Genomic DNA, 19524 nt, shown 5'->3' with positions numbered 1-19524 from the left:
AATGTATGCTTTATTTAACGCTCCTTTTATTTGTTTTCGTTCTTTGTACCCCACATGTTAGGCACTGGCCTTTGCATACCCCGAGCATCCATAATTTTGCTCAACTTAACATGACTAGTGTCTTTCACCCCTTAAGGACATATGACATGTGTGATATGTCATGATTCCCTTTTATTCCAGAAGTTTGGTCCTTAAGGGGTTAAAGTAACTGTGTGATTAACCTTGAATGCACATTCACCTGGTATTCACTATGTTTCACCTGGTATTCACTATGTTTCACCTGGTATTCACTATGTTTCACCTGGTATTCACTATGATTCACCTGGTATTCACTATGTTTCGCCTGGTATTCACTATGATTCACCTGGTATTCACTATGTTTCACCTGGTATTCACTATGATTCACCTGGTATATGATTCACTTGGTATTCACTATGATTCACTTGGTATTCGCTATGATTCTCCTGGTATTCGCTATGATTCACCTGGTATTCACTATGATTCACCTGGTATTCACTATGATTCACCTGGTATTCACTATGATTCACCTGGTATATGATTCACTTGGTATTCGCTATGATTCTCCTGGTATTCGCTATGATTCACCTGGTATTCACTATGATTCACCTGGTATATGATTCACTTGGTATTCACTATGTTTCACCTGGTATTCACTATGATTTACCTGGTATATGATTCACCTGGTATTCGCTATGATTCACCTGGTATATGATTCACTTGGTATTCACTATGATTCACCTGGTATTCACTATGATTCACCTGGTATATGATTCACTTGGTATTCGCTATGATTCTCCTGGTATTCGCTATGATTCACCTGGTATTCACTATGATTCACCTGGTATTCACTATGATTCACCTGGTATTCACTATGATTCACCTGGTATTTACTATGATTCTCCTGGTATTCACTATGATTCACCTGGTATTCACTATGATTCACCTGGTATTCACTATGATTCACCTGGTATTCGCTATGATTCACCTGGTATTCACTATGATTCACCTGGTATTCACTATGATTCACCTGGTATTCACTATGATTCACCTGGTATTCACTATGATTCACCTGGTATTCACTATGTTTCACCTGGTATATGATTCACTTGGTATTCACTATGATTCACCTGATATTCGCTATGATTCACCTGGTATTAACTATGATTCACGTGGTATTCGCTATGATTCTCCTGGTATTTACTATGATTCACCTGGTATATGATTCACTTGGTATTCACTATGATTCACGTGGTATTCGCTATGATTCTCCTGGTATTCGCTATGATTCACCTGGTATATGATTCACCTGGTATTTACTATGATTCACCTGGTATTCACTGTGATTCACCTGGTATTCATTATGAATTCCCGACAATTGTCACATTAGTAAATTACTTTTTTTGTGTCAGGTTTTATCTTTCCATTCGGCTATTGTGTTCAAAAATATGAAATTAACTTTGAATTCCCCAAAAAAATCACTTCAGGCAATAACCCTGACAGCTTAAATCAGCTTTTTACATTTTTGTATGTATGTATGTGTGTCTGTATGTATGTTTCTCTGTATGTGTGTGCCTGTATGTATGTATGTGTGTGCCTGTATGTATGTATGTGTTTGTCTGTATGTATGTTTCTCTGTATGTGTGTGTGTATGTTTCTCTGTATGTGTGTGTTTGTATGTATGTATGTGTGTCTGTATGTATGTGTCTCTATATGTGTGTGTTTGTATGTGTGTCTGTATGCATGTTTCTCTGTATGTGTGTCTGTATGTATGTATGTGTTTGCCTGTATTTATGTTTCTCTGTATGTGTGTCTGTGTGTGTGTGTCTGTATGTATGTATGTGTTTGCCTGTATGTATGTTTCTCTGTATGTGTGTGTGTCTGTATGTATGTGTGTGTGTCTGTGTGTCTGTATGTGTGCCTGTATGTGTGTGTCTCTGTATATGTTCGCGTCTGCATGTGTATCTGTCTGCATGTGTGGAGGGGGACGTATGAGGGGAAGCGAGGTAGATGTATGGGGGCCTCTGCGGTTTCTAGTTATGACTCTGGATATAGCACAACGATTTGGGCTCCAAGAAAACAATCACTATAGGAAAGTTGCACAGAGCAACCTAGGTTGCAAAGAGGGACTGTGGTATTTAAGGCCACGTAACCACCTTCTCACAGTCCAGAAATGAAAGGAAAGCAGGTGTACTAAACAGGGGATATGATTCCCATATTTTCCTGTATTCTGAATGTTACCAATAAACGTGCGCTTTTATAAATAGCACTGTATTGACCCTGCGTACCTATGAATGGAGCAACATTGATGGTTTTATTATTTTTCAATTGATGTTTTGATGGATCTGTTAATGACTTCCAATTGGGTGGGGATTCATTGTACATGGAATCATATCACAAGTTACAATGTATTTCCTGCACTGATATTGTGTGTTCTGTAATAGTCCTATTTCATGTGACTGTTTTTAATCTTCCAAATACGTGGAGCCTAGTTCTGCACATTATCAGAGATATCAGCTGACACTGTACAATGCAAAATGTTTACTCTGTGACCAATTAATTGCTCAAAGCACGCAGATGACTCAAATAGGCGCTCGTTTCTTGGAACCCAGAACATCCTTAAAAGTCTGCATTATTGACGGATTACATGCATCCAAAGGATTTCTGTGCTTCCCTCTGCACTTATAGTAGGCATTGCATGAATTCAGACTGCTGCAATGGTTACTCATGCCTGTGGCCGGAGAAACCTCTTTGAATGAACTTGTCATGCGTAGACTAAGAATGACATGTACTAAGAAACTGTGTACTAAGGGAGGAATGCTATGGATCCTTGTCTCCTGAATGTCTGCAGACCATCAGAGGGTCATTTAGAGAAGGTCTATTTATGTTAATTCATCTTTGTTTTCTATCAAGTTATAAGCTGCATTTCCAGCTCTTGCTCTACAAATCCCACTATTCTCAGTCAATACATTCCCCGCCGATTGATGTCTGAGAATCATGTGAGATGTAATTCACCAAGAGCTAGAATGCACATTTTATGATAGGCCTGTACATGGACAGACGTCAATCAGGAGTCTGTGAATGCATGTATTAAAACACTAATCTTTGCCAGTTATACACATAGCATCTCTGTCGGTGACGTGCTGTAGTAAGACTGTTTACAGGTAACTGTAAGAGTTGCAGAGATCAGCATCATGAATCAATGTCTGTGTCTGACCGTGACAGTGGGATCTCGGAGGTGACACTAGTTTTTCGGTGCTTTCGGCAATAAGAATGTAGTTATGATCTTTCTAACCAAATATATATCATTATTTGGGAAAGGCATTATACTGTGATTAGTCTCAAAGAGCAATGCCAGTCTTAAGGAGATACCAGCACAACTATGTGATGAATGGATGTCAGGCATATACAACCATGAAACATAATGCAGACAATATCAAGTGTGATGGAACTATAACTATATCCGCTTGTACAAAGTATTGCACACAGGCCTGGTATGGAGACTATCACATAAAATGAAAGTTATAGCAAAACAAATGAGAAAGGGCTGACAGACAAGAAAAAGGAAAATAAGGAGAAAACAGAAAAGCAACGAAGGAGGTGGGGATGAAGGGGAAAGAGTAATTAACGCTTCCCAATGTTTCAGCATATTCTAACCACGAGGCCAAACCTCATCAAACACTGCAGATCTCTGCTGAATAATTGCTGTCCGCTTATCCACGAGCATAACGGTCTTTAACTTTAGGCGAAGGGAGCTCTCATTCTGATATTTTTACCTCACATTTTCTGAATTACAGACAATTTACAGTTTATTGAAAATCCTGACGCGTTTAGCCATTGCTATAAAATTCCTTGTTTGCCCTAACAGAACATTTGTAATGTGTGATTGTGTTTAATCAGAGCTTGTGATTTGGCTGTATAACATCCTGAAGAAACACGGCGTAACGTTAAATACATTACAAGGAGGAAACACGAGAGAAGGGACAATGAGAGGGGATACTGCAGCTTCTTTACTCTGCAAAACACGCCGCATGATATTGCTGATTATTATTATTTGGCGAGCCAGCCATCGGTTTAGAATGTTATGGCCTCACCCATCGCAAGCAAAGGGACTGCCTTAAAGTAATAAACCATCTAGTTAATGTGCCAGGAGAGTGTACATTGAGTATCTTGAAAGAACAAACCATTTTGTAAATGTAATCACTTCACTTCTATTTTCTTTCGCAAAGATATCACAAATGACATACTATATAACAAAAAATAAATAATAACATTAATTAGACTAATATAACATATAGCAATCCTAGATAAAAGGTTATACAATGTTTCCGGATTAACAGCCCAGTTTTAAACCGGTGTCATCACCAGGAATCACTTTTATTTATATTTAAAACCATTTATTTGAAACATCCATTCCATTCTTCATTTAGTTCACTTTGACTTTCATTTTTGTATTTACTGGCAAGAATAACCCAAGATCACATCACATAAGGGCACAACGGAAAGGCACGACCAATAATACTGGTATACAGCCAGATCTTTCATGGCCAGGTTTTGAGGGGACCCCCAGCTATATATAAAAATAAGACCCTCAGCTCCCGGGCTATGTTATATTGAGATCCTGTTTACACTAATATTTGTATTGTCTGATATTTTTCTTACTATATGACGCTGTGCCCTCTCACGCTTGGGAGCTGAGCATAAAGAAGGAATTTCATTTTTATTTTTTAAATCCATAAAAATATAAAAAAATAAAAAATAGACAGCACCTTGCTGGGAAGTTATGAAAGGATGATGAGTCATTATGTTTGTAAAAATACTCATTCTTTGAATTTGCGTACTATTTCCCTACGTAGGACAAAGGAGGGTATATATATCATTTATGTTTATGAATTAGAGAATTAGAATTACTCATTCTGGGGTAACAAGACATAACCACATTCTAAATGTTATAAAGGGACATTTTACAGTATCACTAAAATATATATAAATATCTATATATACTTTTATTATTGCTATGTTTCTTTTTTAATTATTAATATTGGTCCTTTCAGAGTAAAACATTTAATTATACAGTAAGCATACTCACATGCAGGCACAGACAATCTCACTGACACAAGCACACAAGTTCACTGGCACACAGGCTATTTCACTGACACACAAACGATCATTGACAAACACAGACAAACTTACAGGTACACACAAACATAGTACAGACAAACTCTCTAACACACACAAGCTTACTACAGACAAATTACTAGTATACACAAAGATGCTCACTACAGACAAGCTCACTGACTCACACATGCAAGCTCACTACAGACAAACTCACTGACATACATACACATGCTCAATACAGACAAGCTCACTGACACACATGCTCATTACAAGTTCACTGATATAAACACGCTCACTTTAGACACACATTGACACACACCCAAGCTCACTACAGACAAGCTCACTGACACACACATGCTCATTACAAGCTCTCTGACATAAACATGCCTACTACAGACATGCTCACTGACACAGATACATGCATACTATAGACATGCTCACTGACACACATATACATGCGTGCTACAGGAATGCTCACTGACAAACACATACATGCTTACTACAGACATGCTTACTGACAAACACATACATGCTTACTATAGACATGCTCACTGACACACACATACATGCTTACTACAGACATGCTCACTGACACACATATACATGCTTGCTACAGGCATGTTCACTGACACACACATACATGCTTACTGTAGACATGCTCACTGACACACACATGCTCACAACAGCAGGCACATACATACATACACACACACACACACACATACACACACACACACACACACACAAGATCCCTCTCACTCACTAGCTTCAGTGTTTTTGAAGCCTACCTGGCAGTGCAGGCTGCTGCTGTGGAAGCCCTGGGAGGTGATAACTCAATTTCCTGCCCTCTTCCTGACGAGATCGGGGAGGGAGGGGGCAGAGCTTGAGACCCCGGCAGAGCTTAGATGCCAGAAAGCTCCCTCCCTGTAGTGTTCCATCTGGCCTCCGCATCCTCAATGTAGCTGCACCAGCCCTAAGCTCCTCCCTCCATAATTCCCTTGGACTCTCATAGTCTGAGGAGAAAATGACCAAATTACCTTAGTTATTGGTATTAGTGCTCTCTCCCTGGCCCCAAGAGCTGCGGCCCACCGGGAAATTTCCTGGTATGCCGGTGGACCAGTCCAGCCCTGGTTGGTGGGGTTAGGATGACAGAATTGGAGAGGTTAATGTGATAGGGTGAGTGTGTGTCACGGGAGTCGTACCTCAACATGCAGTAAATAGAAAACCCACAAAAGGTGGATTCGAAAGACATATTACCGAACCTTAGAATGGCCGGACTTAAAGCGGCACTGTCATGCCGAACTTACCTTTCTTTAATCGATTCCTCTTCTCTTCCTCTGTCAGGATATGTTCTTCATTTCTTCCTGTCTGCTCTAGTTTTCTTTAAAACATAAGACAAAGTAGGGACTACTTGTCTTATGGAGGTTTCCTATGCCTGACCATCTCTGACCAGCAGAGGAGCAAAGTGTGCTTGATTTCCAGTGGCCAGAGAAATTTTCCCACAATTCTTAGCTTTCCTCCCTGTTCCCGCGATGCATCCTGTCAGTATTCCCGAACGTCCTGTCACTTAGACAGAACGCCGGCAAAACTGCCGAATTGCATCCTAACAGAATAAGAACACTTTCTCCATTCGTGTTAGAACGCAATTCGGGACTTTGTTCGGATCGGAATTTCATTTGAATGAATGAAACTCCGATCTGATTCGTGCCGCGGCTGCATCTTGCAGCTGCTTAGTAGATAGTTCCCTAATTCCCATGTGTGGCGAAACCGACCTCGCCACGTGTCCTTGGAGGGGGCTGCTTGCCCGCCTCTTGCCTTTGGACTATGGCCCTGCAGGTTAAATTGTTTATTTTCCCTGCAGAAAGGCTTATTCGTGTGATCTGAGTGCCATTCATCTAATAATGTGCAGTCAGATCAAAGCTATCTGGGGATATGTAGAAATGTGTGTTTTATGCACTAAATGTATCAGTATGTAATTTTATGTCTTTTACTGTCTTTTTGTCTGCCATGTGGGTAATGGAGTTTGGCTCTGTCTTTGGAGATAATTAGATTCCTTCTCCAATTATCTCCAGGGCAGAAGGGAGGAAGCCAGGATGCATTGTGGGGATGTTTTACTTTTACTGTTTGAGCCAGGGGGAACAAAAGATACTTTTACTAACTTTTGAACCCCTGGTCTGATTCATGCCATTTTTTTTATGTTATTCCCCTGAATGGATTGATTGTGAATATGTATTTTTATGCGAATGTGATGTATATTTTGGGAGTTATGAATGTTGTGTAAAAACTGTATTTTCCCTACCTATGATAATTGTATTTTCCTGTGTGTACAGATAATTAGTTTACAGGTAGAGGGGAGGGCTATGTGTGGGATGTAACTATTGTGTGATTGGTTAATGTACGTTACTGTGTGTGTCCCTCCCCTTCATGGGAGCACCTAATAAAAAGGGCTGCAAGCTAGCAGCCAGAGAGTTCTATTTTTACCCTCAACTTGAGTCCTGTCTCTTATTGGGGGAATCTGCTACAAGGGATTGCTATGCTAGGCATATTCCCTTGCTATAATCACTGAGCTCTTGTAAGAGCTTGTTCCTGCTTCGTTCTGAAGGGAGATAGCTGCAGCCTGCGGTGCTTATGGGGGTCTGGTGGAGTGCTTGGAGTCCTCTGGAAGTGCTAGGAGCATCTTTCAACGGAGGTACCCAGTCGGGGTGCCAGTGGATCCGTTACACCATGGTATTAGGGAGCTATCTACCAAAAGGCTTGTGGCAAACCTAGCCACTTCAGACTATAGAACTGTGTCTCTAAAGGTTGTCCTAAGCACTGCTGCCATATTGTGTTTAAATGTAATTTGCTTTCTGTATTGAATTGTATCATTGCCCGTATCCCTATAGTATTCGTATGCTAGCAGCCGAAAGCCGCTTGCATTTACATGGTTGTTTCACGAATAACAACTTTACCGGCTGTTTCGTGAAACGAAATAAGTACCGAACCCAAGCCCACACACTGAGGGTCGTGTGGCACCAATTAACAGATTGCAACATTGTTGCAATCGGTAGTTAAGTGCTTTCCTGGGTGGCCGTCGTTCGACTACCACGCGGCGGTCGGCCATCTTGGATCCTTTGTCTCCCCTGCGGTGTTTTGTCGTTGAGTGCCTGGAACTGCAAAATGGCTACTCGACGGCACGAACACCGCTGTACTTCCAGGCTGTTCGGGAGCTCCGGTCTTCTCCTATTGTGGTTCCCCATCGGTGTTCGGTACTTTCAGACGACTTTAATAGTAAAGTGTATTTTGTGCGGCGTTCGGTTGTTTTAGCTGGGATCTGAGCAATACTCTCACGAAAAGTGCACTCAGACCCCAAACTGAATCTAGATTTTATTAAAGAAATGACGATCTCTCTGATTTGAAGAAGTGACACCATCTATGATTTGGTGCACGTTTAAGTTTACGATTAGAAGACTATTATTAAAATTGGTCATCAAGAAAAAAAAGGAGAGGGGATTGCTAAACCTAGCTGCTAAAGTATATCGTTATGGATAAAAGAAAATTAAATTAAACCATTGGAAGTAGTAAGTGAGCGGTGGGTGGGGGCCATAAATAACAATGGGGGGAACCTATTGGCATCCCTCCCTAGCCCCCACCCCTGAGCGGTGGGTGGGGGCCCTAAAGGATAATGGGGGACACCTATTATCCTCCCCCCCAGCCCCCACCCCTGAGCAGTGGGTGTGGGCCATAAATAACAATAGGTCCCCCCTCATTGTCTTTCATGGCCCCCATCCACCGCTCAGGGGTGGGGGTGGGGGGGGAGGAGGACAATAGGTCTCCCCACATTGTCTTTCATGGCCCCTACCCGCCACTCAGTGGTGGGGGCCAGGGGGGGACAATAGGTGTCCCCCCCTCATTATCATTTATGGCCCCCACCCGCCTCTCAGGGGTGGGGACCGGAGAGGGGGACAATAGGTCCCCCCCATTGTTATTTATGGCCCACACCCACTGCTCAGGGGTGGGGGCTGGGGGGGAGGATAATAGGTGTCCCCCATTATCCTTTAGGGCCCCCACCCACCGCTCAAGGGTGGGGGCTAGGGAGGGATGACAATAGGTCCCCCCCATTGTTATTTATGGCCCCCACCCACTGCTCAGGGGTGGGGGCTGGGGGGGAGGATAATAGGTGTCCCCCATTATCCTTTAGGGCCCCCACCCACCGCTCAGGGGTGGGGGCTAGGGAGGGATGCCAATAGGTTCCCCCCATTGTTATTTATGGCCCCCACCCACCGCTCACTTACTACTTCCAATGGTTTCATTTCATTTTCTTTTATCCATAACGATATACTTTAGCAGCTAGGTTTAGCAATCCCCTCTCCTTTTTTTTCTTGATGACCAATTTTAATAATAGTCTTCTAATCGTAAACTTAAACGTGCACCAAATCATAGATGGTGTCACTTCTTCAAATCAGAGAGATCCGTCATTTCTTTAATAAAATCTAGATTCAGTTTTTCCTGTGGAAGCCAATCATTTAGCCTCCAGTTAAAGTTTGTTTTGATAATTCCATCCTCAAATTCCATAATAATTGCATTAAGATCTGACCACGGAATACTAATAATAAAGATTCTATTTATATAATAAAGATAATTGCTGACTCTCTCAGGATGTGATCTATCCCTGAGTATATGATGCGATCTATCCCTGAGTATATGATGCAATCTATCCCTGAGTATATGATGCAATCTATCCCTGAGTATATGATGTAATCTATCCCTGAGTATATGATGTGATCTATCCCTGAGTATATGATGTAATCTATCCCTGAGTATATGATGTGATCTATCCCTGAGTATATGATGTGATCTATCCCTGAGTATATGATGTAATCTATCCCTGAGTATATGATGTAATCTATCCCTGAGTATATGATGTGATCTATCCCTGAGTATATGATGTGATCTATCCCTGAGTATATGATGTAATCTATCCCTGAGTATATGATGTAATCTATCCCTGAGTATATGATGTGATCTATCCCTGAGTATATGATGTGATCTATCCCTGAGTATATGATGTGATCTATCCCTGAGTATATGATGTAATCTATCCCTGAGTATATGATGTGATCTATCCCTGAGTATATGATGTAATCTATCCCTGAGTATATGATGTAATCTATCCCTGAGTATATGAGTATATGATGTAATCTATCCCTGAGTATATGATGTGATCTATCCCTGAGTATATGATGTAATCTATCCCTGAGTATATGATGTGATCTATCCCTGAGTATATGATGTGATCTATCCCTGAGTATATGATGTAATCTATCCCTGAGTATATGATGTAATCTATCCCTGAGTATATGATGTAATCTATCCCTGAGTATATGATGTAATCTATCCCTGAGTATATGATGTAATCTATCCCTGAGTATATGATGTGATCTATCCCTGAGTATATGATGTAATCTATCCCTGAGTATATGATGTAATCTATCCCTGAGTATATGATGTGATCTATCCCTGAGTATATGATGTAATCTATCCCTGAGTATATGATGTAATCTATCCCTGAGTATATGATGTGATCTATCCCTGAGTATATGATGTAATCTATCCCTGAGTATATGATGTAATCTATCCCTGAGTATATGATGTAATCTATCCCTGAGTATGTGATGTGATCTATCCCTGAGTATATGATGTAATCTATCCCTGAGTATATGATGTAATCTATCCCTGAGTATATGATGTGATCTATCCCTGAGTATATGATGTGATCTATCCCTGAGTATATGATGTGATCTATCCCTGAGTATATGATGTGATCTATCCCTGAGTATATGATGTAATCTATCCCTGAGTATATGATGTGATCTATCCCTGAGTATATGATGTAATCTATCCCTGAGTATATGATGTAATCTATCCCTGAGTATATGATGTGATCTATCCCTGAGTATATGATGTAATCTATCCCTGAGTATATGATGTAATCTATCCCTGAGTATATGATGTAATCTATCCCTGAGTATATGATGTGATCTATCCCTGAGTATATGATGTGATCTATCCCTGAGTATATGATGTAATCTATCCCTGAGTATATGATGTAATCTATCCCTGAGTATATGATGTAATCTATCCCTGAGTATATGATGTAATCTATCCCTGAGTATATGATGTGATCTATCCCTGAGTATATGATGTGATCTTGAGAAACATGAATCATTTCTTTCGTTTGAATTCCAAATACGCCATAAGTCTAGCAATCCATTTTTTCTCAAGATGTCATTAAAGCGTTTAGCCATATTCATTAAAGGAACAAACATGTATTGCTGACTCTATAGTGTTTAACCCACCATGTTGGTGGCTTGCCTCCCCTTAGCCCCCCCTTACCCCCCTCCCCCTTAGCCCCCCCTTAGCCCCGCTATAAAAGTTTAAAATTCACATTGTTTCCAGTGTTGCGCGTTTCTGCCAGCGTTAGCTACGCCCCCTTTGTGACATCATCAAAAAAAAGCATTGGGTTGGCTAAAATCGGCACGGGGGTGGGGCCAAATGCCATTTTGGCCAATCAGGACCTCCTCATAGAGATGCATTTAATCAATGCATCTCTATGAGGAAAATTCAGCGTCTCCATGCAGAGCGTGGGGGACGCTGAACGTCAGGACTACTTTTTCGGCAGCACTGACCCAGGAAGCACCTCCAATAGCCATCTAAGGAGTGACCACTTGAAGGTGTCCCCAGGGGCAATGTAAACACTGCCTTTTCTCTTAAAAGACACTGTTTACATGAAAAAACCTGAAGGCAATGATTATACTCACCAGAACAAACACATTAAGCTGTATACCGTACATTAAGCTGTATATCGTACATTAAGCTGTATATTATACATTAAGCTGTATATTATACATTAAGCTGAATAGCATACATTAAGCTGCAGTTGTTCTGGTGACTATAGTGTCCCTTTAATTTAGAATTATTATCCTTTTTATTCATATCTTTTCTATCTAAATCTGGATCTAACGGACAGTTAAAATCTTGTAGTACTGCGATCCTTTGATTAATTCTTTCGATCTTATTCAGGGTTTTGTGCATGAAAGTATTGGTGACTGGTTCGGTGCATATATATTGGCTATCATGTTTTTGTGATTATAAATTTCACCAATCAATATGTGAATCCTTCCCTCGTTATCTGTTTACTGATAAATCAATTTAAATGCTAACCTACTGGAGATAATAATGGCTGGTCCTCTATTTTTGTTATTCGACATCGATTACTTAAACACATTGGGAAACTAGATTTAATCCAATCTTTATCTTCTAACTTCCAATGTGTCTCCTGGACCCCACAGATTTAATTTTTCTCATTTTCTGAGGAAATCCAATAGGATAATTCTCTTTTGTGGAGAACTTACGTTACGTTTAATAATGCAAATTTAAACCATCTAAACTCTCTAAGGATCGCCATTGAATTCGATTCTTCACCAGCAGGATACAAACAAAACACATAACTAAAATCCCTAATACATAATATATGAGCACGCAACCATCAACAATACCCTATCCTAATTTCGGGTAAAGATCGATTATCTCCCCGAAAGGCGTAAAGCCTGTCATTAAAACCAAAACAATTAGTGGTTAGGGAGCACGACCAGATTATTAAAAAGGATTGACAAAAATAAATCTACCCAATAGTTTACACCAATCAATAACATATAACTCTGCTTCATATGTAAATACCATACTAGTATACACAAGTTTCAATACAAGTGTAATCACCATGAATCATATACCCAATTAAGCATCATAAATTATTAATCTATGGTTGTATTTCATAAATTATAAAAAAATATATCCTTCCTGCCTCATCCCTCCCGCACGGAGTAAGCTGGGAGGAAATAACCAGGGGCCACTTCCTCCCAGCACACACAATGACACAGTTGCTCTTAGATACCCACACATATACCCACACTGACACACACTCAGATACACATTGGCACAGAAAATAAAACACACATGCACGAACACAGATACACACACAGACATATACACTGACACAAAAGGACAGCCAGACACACAATTACTCACACACATATGCACAAAGGGCCACCGTTGGGCCCCATCAGCATGCAGTTTTGCCACTACAGATAGGGAATGTGGGGTTATCGCACAATGACACATACATGCACACTCAGATACGCACACTGACAGATATGCACACTGACACACATACATACACACAAACTGCCACACATATAAATACATACAAACATACAATACATTTATATGTGTAGCCACCCTCCTGTTTACATATCTTTTCTGTGGAGTTGGGTAGCTTCATTGGGATCCTGCTGTTGCTGGCTGTGGGTCAGAAGCTGTCTCTGGTCGAGCTCTTAAAGTATCATTGCGTCCGACTGTGCCGCTGTTCAGCAATAATAAGCGTGCAGAGTCCACTATATATAATACCTGTGCGTGCAGACGTTGAACATCACATAACCTATTCTAAATTCATTATCCGTGCAGAATGCTGTTACCAAATCAACTTTAGTTTAATGAAGCCGTTTGGTGTATAGATTATGCCTCTGAAGCCTCTTAACAGTTAGCCTGCTAGCCTTCGTTTGCGGTGACTTTTCACTTGGCATACTATTGCTAGAGTGGTAGGCCTGGGGAATGGCCCGTGCGGGCATGGTATGCTTAGTGAAAGCATTATGAACTTTAGGCTATTGCTCGTTGTGGGGGGGGGGGGGGGGGAGTATATCGTAATATAGAGCTAGTCCGTCAGCTTACGGAGCCATTTTAGATCTTAGGGGGGTATGGGTATAAAATCTGCATTATTGGCAATAGGCAGTCTTATGGGCCACCAACAGTATGAACAACCAACATGGGTGTCTGTAAGTCCCGCGCTCAGGTTGGTGAGGTGTCCATCTCACGTCTCCCCCTTCCAGGTACAAAAGGAGTGATTCCAGCAACTGTCCATGTTGGGCGCTCCGTTTGTAGTGCTTTCTCCGCTGGTATGCCTAGGTGTTGGAGAAAGGTGGGTGCTTCTGAGAGGCATGCCATTGTGTGCATCTTTCCAGCTTTATCCGCCATATTTTGGCGTGGACCCCATCTGTAGGGAATAGAGTGTTCTTGCAATATCTCAGTGACTTGCTTGAGGGATCTCCACCAGGTAAGTGTGTGTCTTGAAAAGTCTCGAAAGAAAATCAGCTGTGCCCCCTCAAACGACACTGTGGAGGAGCCTCTCACTGCCCTCATTATCGCTCCACGTTCGGAGTCTCAGGTTCGGAGTCACGTTCTGGAGCGGCGTTGGAAGCCTTGTTGAGGCGGAAACAAGAGTCTACCACCATTTGCTTCGCCTGTTTGGGCATGAGCAGTGTGGCGAACATTCTCCGGCAGTAGTGGGGGAGTTCTGCCCCTGCAATCGTCTCCGGCAATCCCTGGATTCTTAGGTTGCAGGCTCTGGCTCTGTCCTCCATAGTGGCTATTTGCACTTGTTGGTCTGCACATTGTTTCTGGAGCGCGCCTATAGCTGCATCAGTGGCTGATTGGGCCAGTTTGGTGCCCTCCATTCCTTCCTCAAGTGCTTGTACCTTGTCAGTTAGTTTTGTGACCGTCTCTCGGATCGGGGCCATATCAGCATTAAATTTTTTTTTATTTCAGCCATTAGTGCCCTGATGTCTGCTTTGGTTGATGGTGCAGACTCTGCCAGCTCAGTAGCTGTTTGTGGTCCTGAGCGTGGCCGGGAAGGAGGTAGAGAGTCGGCAGCAGCGCTGTCATTGTCCGACGACGTTGGCGTTGTAGGCCTCAGCCGGCGCCATCTTGGCTGTGTCTGGCCTCGAGGTTGTGCGGAGGTAATCTCCAATATCGCGGGTGCCCGAGCCCGGGTCCGCTCGATGTTTCTTAGATTTTTTCACCATTGCTTCGGGAGTCAAGCTGGTGCCTTTGGGGTTGTATAGCAGTGCCTGGGACGGTAAATATCCCCGTTTATCGATTGTGATGCACGGAGCAGTCTCGGTGTGCGTCCGGCTCATACAGGCGCTGGCTCCACCCCCAAAATAAAGCTTTTTAACATGGGGCCATAGTCCAGAGGCAACAGGCGGGCAACCAGGCTCCTCCAATGCAATGTGGCGAGATTGGTCTCGTCACATCCTGCTCTGTAACTTGAACTTTAATTGCACACAGGAGGCTCCTGTAGGGTCTAGCAGAAAAGGAGATAAATTCAAAAGTAAACAGAATTTGCAATAAAGGAAGTATAAACATTAGATCTCTCTTTACAGGAAGTGTTTTGAAAAGCTCACATGCAGGGAGGTGTGACTAGGGCTGTATAAACAAAGTAATTTAGTTAATAAATGAGAATTGAGCAGTGAGACTGCAGGGGCATGATCTATACACCAAAACTGCTTCACTTAGCTAAAGTTATTTTGGTGACTCTAGTTTCCTTTGAAGTGGCTTTTAGTATCCCTTTAAAGCTGCCACCAACAAATTCCGTGGGATACTCTTCAGCTCCTGGTGCTTCCCCTGCCAAGATCCTACTTCAGTGCTGTACTCTTTCAAGAGTATAACGGATGTCTATGGAGCATTCTGCAAGACCACGGGAGCCCCCATAGATAATGCCTTTATAAGCATCCTCGACAAAGCTTTACAGCAGTAGCTGTGCCTTTTTGTCGAGCTTTGTCCAGTGTAGGATAAATACATAAAACAAACTAGTCCCTATTTGTCTAATGATTTCTTTTGACCGCATTTCAGAGAAATTTCATTATTTTTTTGTTATTTTGGGGGGTGGGGCGAGGGTGACAGAGATGCTTTATGTAGACTGCATTACTGCCAAGTATAAATAACTTGCAAAGTATGATCTACAACATTGGTGTGGACGGAATGGAAAATGCAAAGTCAAAGTGAAAATAACTGAAATTGAAAATGTCTCCAATGTGTTCAGTTTGTCTATTTGTCTAGTTTGGAGTTTGAATTTCACTTTTACTTCATGCGAATTCGCACATGAATAACATCATCGTTATGTTCCCGGCAGGCTTGGATTTTCGAAGATGTTTCGGCACTGGGTTACTAACTTTATTAGGTCGGCTTATAAAAGCAGGAGATGTGTTCCATCAGCTAGACAATCACTATTTTAGCCAGCAGCGCAGAACGTCACGTTACTCGGTATAAAATTCTGGCGAGAATGTGAGATTAAGCTGAATGTCACAGAATCCAGACACAATATGATTAAACATATTATGGGCCCAGAGCTGAAATATTATAATGGACATAAGCTTCTTACTGTATAGATGAACATTTACCTATTTAACAGATTAGTTTTCATTAACATTTATATTCAATAAAAATGATAATGTAAGTAGTCTCTCAAGCCATTTCGTCTACACTGGAGTAATATAGAAAGTTATTTCAATTGTCTTGCACATGTATTATAAAGACAGAGGAGTAGCAAGTGCACGAATGATATTTTACGAACATCTTATAGCTCCTGGTAGCCCCCATTACATACATTGTACCAGAACGATAATCCAAGGGTGCTGCCCTTTTTGCTCAATAGAGGAAAGAATTGCATTCTCACTTCCCTGTTGGGTCCGGGAGAGAGTGTGATTTAAAGAATATTCTGCCCATTGTTGTCATCCTCAATGTGTACTAGCATACGGGGATCGCTGCTACCGATCAGATCCAAGATATAACTGACTCTGTAGACATAGTGTATAGCTCATTTCTCCTGGTTTCCATCTATTACCGGCTGCCCCTAACCCAAAAATCTTAACACCAGTCAGATGCCGGTTACAAACAAGTTGACAGTTAAGTAACAATCTATACCAGGGGTGCCCAACAGGCAGATCCCCAGATGTTGTAGAACTACAACTCCCAGGATGCTTTACATAGCTTTAGAATGCTTTAGGGGATCTATCCTTTGGGCACCCCATGCTCTATACATTCTAAAGGAAAAATACATGTTATCAATATGAAGTTACATTGAAACCCTAAAGCATCTCTCAAAGCTTATTAAACCATATGAACCAATCAAAGACCAAACACGTTATCTAAATCTCAGAATTATTCATTATAGAAGTAAAGTGCATGTTATTTAAATGAACCATTGACACAGCACGTTTAATACATTGCAAACATTGTCACAATCTCCTGCAGAGCCAATCACAGTGTGCCTTGTTTTTACTGGCATGGTGCGGGTTTTATGGTGACAAGTTGAAATAAAACCAAATATTTTTATTTAAAGACTAGAATATTCATCTTAGAATCCCATCTAGAAAGGACAGCTTTGATTGACACAGAATTATATTGATAGAATTTGAGATATTTTAGTTTTTTTTTCTCTCTGCCTCAGGGGAAGAAATGTTATGACTATTATCTGACATCCTGCTGGGTGTCACGTTGACCTCACGCTTTAAGTGTGCTTCGAATAGTGTGTTAAATGAAAAATAAACCCCCTCAGGGCAAGCTTTCTGGCAGCTTAGGTTTTATTAAGGAAATTATACGCTTTGTATATAGAATGTTCTTCAAGGGTTAACAAAACTCATATTATGTTACACTAGTGAACCTCAATGCAAAATTGCAATCAATTTTATTAAACAGAAAACTGTAGTAAACCCCAAAACACCACTTATCCAGCACCGTCTGCCCCTTATCCAGCACCGTGTGCCCCTCATCCAGCACCGTTTTTCCCTTATCCAGCACCGTGTGCCCCTCATCCAGCACAATGTGCCCCTCAATCTGCACCGTGTGCCCCTCATCCAGCACAGTGTGACTCTCATGAAGCAGCGAGTGCCACTTATCCAGCACCGTGTTCCCCTCATCCAGCACAATGTGCGCCTCATTCAGCACCGTGTGCCCCTCATCCAGCACAGTGTACCCCTCATCCAGCACCGTGTGACCCTCATCCAGCACCGTGTGCCCCTCATCCAGCACAGTGTGCCCCTCATCCAGCACCGTGTGCCCCTCATCCAGCACCGTGTGCCCCTCATCCAGCACAATGTGCGCCTCATTCTGCACCGTGTGCCCCTCATCCACCACCATGTGACTCTCATCAAGCAGCGAGTGCCACTTATCCAGCACCATGTGCCCCTCATCCAGCACAGTGTGCCCCTCATCCAGCACAGTGTGACTCTCATGAAGCAGCGAGTGCCCCTCATCCAGCACAGTGTGCCCCTCATCCAGCACCGTGTGCCCCTCATCCACCACCATGTGACTCTCATCAAGCAGCGAGTGCCACTTATCCAGCACCATGTGCCCCTCATCCAGCACAGTGTGCCCCTCATCCAGCACCATGTGCCCCTCATTCAGCACCGTGTGCCTCTCATCCAGCACCGTGTGACTCTCATCAAGCAGTGTGTGCCCCTCACCCAGCACCGTGTGCCCCTCATTCAGCAATGTGTGCCCCTCACCCAGCACTGTGTGCCCCTCATTCAGCACTGTGTGCCCCTCATTCACCACTGTGTGACCCTCATCCAGCACCGTGTGACCCTCATCAAGCAGCGTGTGCCCCTCATCCAGTACCGTGTGCCCTATTATTCAGCACCGTGTGCCCCTCATCCAGCAATGTGTGCCCCTCACCCATCACCGTGTGCCCCTCATTCAGCACCATGTGCCCCTTATCCAGCACCATGTGCCACTCATGCAGCACAGTGTGCCCCTCCCTCATCTAGCACCATGTGCCCCTCATCCATCACAGTGTGCTCCTCATCCATCACCGTGTGCCCCTCATTCAGCACCGTGTGCCCCTTATCCAGCACCATGTGCCACTCACGCAGCACCGTGTGCCCCTCATCCAGCAATGTGTGCCCCTCACCCATCACCGTGTGCCCCTCATTCAGCACCGTGTGCCCCTTATCCAGCACCATGTGCCACTCACGCAGCACAGTGTGCCCCTCCCTCATCTAGCACCATGTGCCCCTCATCCAACAATGTGTGCCCCTCTTCCAGCACCGTATGACACTTATCCAGCACCATGTGCCTATCTCATCCAGCACTGTGTGCCCCTCTTCCAGCACCATGTGCCCCTCATCCAGCACACATAGATTTGCTTATTCGCTAATAGAATACTGTAAATCTATGTTCGGGGAATCTTCCCCGAACATGGATTAGCAAACGACTAGGGCTTACTTTCGGGGTAGGGCTTATATAAGGAGCATCCACTGAACAGAAGCTAGGGCTTATTTTAGGGGGATGTCTTATTTTCGGGGAAACGCAGACGTGATGAAATACTGATCCTGGCTGTGTTGGAAATTCATTAAAATTCCAATTAAATCCATTAAACGAATTAAAGACTACTTTGACTCATGGACAAGCCTTGGGTTGACAAAGCTGACGATAGGTGGAGATCCACCATCAACTTTTGTTCAGTCCCAACAACTGTCGTAATTGTGTGACCGAATATGAAGAGACCCCTGAAAC

The sequence above is a fragment of the Pelobates fuscus genome, chromosome 12 (assembly GCF_036172605.1).
Source record: "Pelobates fuscus isolate aPelFus1 chromosome 12, aPelFus1.pri, whole genome shotgun sequence".
NCBI lineage: Eukaryota > Metazoa > Chordata > Amphibia > Anura > Pelobatidae > Pelobates > Pelobates fuscus.
The sequence above is the reverse complement of the archived record's forward strand: the minus strand, read 5'-3'. Positions refer to the sequence as shown.